Below are 3,275 nucleotides of genomic sequence, written 5' to 3'. Positions count from 1 at the left end.
CATTCCTCTCTCCAGTCCCTCTTTCTTCCACTGCCATTAATAGTCTGACATATATCCTTGCAATATTTTTCAGTGTCTTCAGAGATTACATATATATCTATCTATATATATAAAATGTTAAAATGCATGTCTTGTCTTGCAACATACTTATAAAGTTAACAGCAGAGTCCTCTTTCTGTTGGTATAAATATGCCTCATATTTTTTATTTTTATATTTTTGTATAAATGTGGCATTTATTTATTCCCCTTTTTCCTATATCCAGTCTGCTTTACAAAGAGTGCTGCATTGAATATCTTTGTCCGTTTATCTTTGTCCACTTCCACGAGTATTCCCATGGCAGCACTGCCCAGTAGAACTTTCTGTGATGATGAAAATGAGGTATGTCTGCACTGTCCCACACGGCAGCCACTAGCCATGCGAAGCTGTTGAGCACTTGAAATGTAAGTAGGTCAGTGGAAGAACTCAGTTTTTAATTCTGTTTCATTTAAATTACTTTTAAAATTGAATAGCCACATGTACAGTAGGGGCTGTTGTATGAGAGGTGCAGGTCTACAGGATCGGTTTCTGGAAGTGAGATTGCTGAGTCATAGGTTGTGCACAGTCGATAAGTAGTACAAAATCGCCCTTCAGAAATTTTGTACCAATCTGTGTTTCTACTAGTGGTGGCGAAGAGTACCCATTTCCCCATATCCGCAAAAACGCTGAATGTTATCAGACTTCAAGATTTTTACCAGTTTTAGAGGTGAAAAATGATACCTTGCTTTAATTGCATCTCCCTAATGGCCAGTGAGATGGAGCTGTTTTCGTATGTTTACTAATCATTTATAATTCTCTGATTTGCCTATTCAAGTTCCTTGCTTAGCTTCCAAATGAGTCATCTTAAAAACAACTGGACACGATTGCTTTTGGAAAATTTCAGTGCTGCAAGGTATTTCCCTACCACCCACCAAAGATTATCTTTACTAGAATCCAAATTCCAACCACTGCTTCTTATGTCAGAAGATATCTGTGACACCAGCCACATGATACAGTTTTATCGTCTCACTGTCTTTGTGGGTTGAACCACCATTACAGGAGATTAAGTATAACAGAAAAGGAAAAGGGAATGAGGGGCATAAACGACAAATTCATTCTGTGTCGTTGACACCTGTATCTTACAGGGAGAACTCTGTGCAGCCTGAACGGGGATGGGGCGCTGAGCTGGGCTGGCGGCTGCACCGGGAGCGCCTCGCGTTAGAGGGGTGTGGCTGTGGACGTGTCTCTTCAGTCTGGTGGTGTTTAGGGGCGGTGCACGGAAATGATGGGGCTGGGGCATGAGAAGGTGCAAGGAACTGCTGCTGAGATGCTCCCCTAATCAACTGCTACCTGATGAGGTTGGTTGTACTTAACGGCCTGAGTCAGATGGGAAGGAGATTGCTGTAGGTCGGTGCCTTTTCCTTCCTTGCGCTCTCCCTTTTAAGTGACGTGTTCTTACAGCGTTAAAGAGCCAGACTTTGTGTTGATCCAGTAACCCGGATATGAACGTAGGGACGTGAAGTTCAGCCTTTATTCCGCAGTTTTACTGACTCATATTGCTGGCTGGGCTGTGTTCTGAGTACCTCGTCATTAGGTTGTAGCAGAAAGGAAAGCACATTTCTTGAGCTTCTGTGCCAGGCCCTGTCCTGGTCACCTACGTGACGTAATCTGCTGGCTGCTCACACGAACAGCTTGGAGCACAGTCGCCCGGGAGAGGAAGCCATGCCAGGGGTCCTGGGACAGAGGTCTTCCTTGTGGTTTCTCATGTGGGAATTCTCAGTACTAGCTCTTCTCTCCTGTAAAATGCACCTGAGCAATTCCCCCCTCCGCTGCCGCCCCCGTCTCTCCAGTTTAGCCTTGTAACTCCTGTGGCCACTCATTTATCTGATCTTATTTAATTTGAAAAATTGGTCCATTCAGGACCCTGCTGGGATCCACATTCTTGAGCCTTACCCTCAAGGTAGCTTATTTGCCCTTCAGTGCAGCCTGGGAGCAGAGAACCAACATTCTGGTTTAGACGCATCTGATGTCAGGTGGTTCTTTGATTCGGTGGCTCCATGCCTGGGAATTTGCCTTAAGGAAATCATCAGAGATGCACACAGATTGATGTACAGGGTTTCTCACTGCAGTGTTCTTTATAATAGAGACAAATTGATAACTGTTCAAATGGGGATGATGAAATGAACGGGGAATGATGGTATGTCTCTCCATTAAGTGGAATATTACTCAGCCATCAAAAATCATGGTTTTGAGGAGTAAGAATCATTGAGGATTGTTCACAATGTTACACAGAGAAAGCGAGGTGAAAAACTAATCTCAGTTTTATTTAAGAAAAATGTTTATGCAAATATAGGAGAAAATACTCCAGAATGTTAATGTTCGTTACCTCAGGAAGGTGGAATCATAACTAATTTTTATTTGTTTTATGTTTTACTACAATTTTTCTGGTTTTCTAAAGTGAATTTCTTATTTCTGTAACCAGGGGCAAGTTCTTCTAATCAATGTTATTGTGAAAAATGCAGAGGGCTCCTCGCAGGCCACAGCAGGCAGCGTATCTGGCAGTGGTGAGTGCGCTCAGGGCTCATCAGAGGATGCGCCCCCCGGTCCCAGGGTCCGCGAGGCTGGCCATCAGCCAAGGCAAGAAACACCAGTGGTTCCTGCTCACTCCCCTTGGGAAAGCTACCCAGACAGAGACATTGAGCAAAGTGTGATGCTGCTCGTGATGAGAAAATAATAGGCATGAGGTTTTTATTAGATTTTGTAAGAAGAGATGAAAGTTCACACACCATATTTTAAATATTAATTCCCTCTGCAAGAGACTGTGCATCGCTAATCCATCATCATAGTCTGAGCATCACTGCTCAAGGGGCAGAGGACAGTCCATGTCCTGAAGCTTCATTTAGTTACTAAGTGTCTGTGCTTGGAAGCTCACTGCCAACTTGGCCAGGCTCAGGTTCTAGAACCTGGGACAGAAGGAGCCCTGAGAGAGAGCCGGGGCTGTTTGTGCGCCACCCCGCCGTGTTCTCTGCACGCACATGCACGTGGAGCCCCCCCTTCCCTTTAAGCCCGCAGCTCTGTGTGCTCTTGGGTCAGTTCCCTCGGCCTCTTCCCCTTTAGAAACAGCACCCCTGTTCTTTTTTTTTTTTTTACATCTTTATTGGAGTATAATTGCTTTACAATGGTGTGTTAGTTTCTGCTGCATAACAAAGTGAATCAGTTATACATATACATATATCCCCATATCTCTTCCCTCTTGGCA

The sequence above is a fragment of the Physeter macrocephalus genome, chromosome 20, assembly GCF_002837175.3.
Source record: "Physeter macrocephalus isolate SW-GA chromosome 20, ASM283717v5, whole genome shotgun sequence".
NCBI lineage: Eukaryota > Metazoa > Chordata > Mammalia > Artiodactyla > Physeteridae > Physeter > Physeter macrocephalus.
This window is presented reverse-complemented; position numbering follows the sequence as displayed.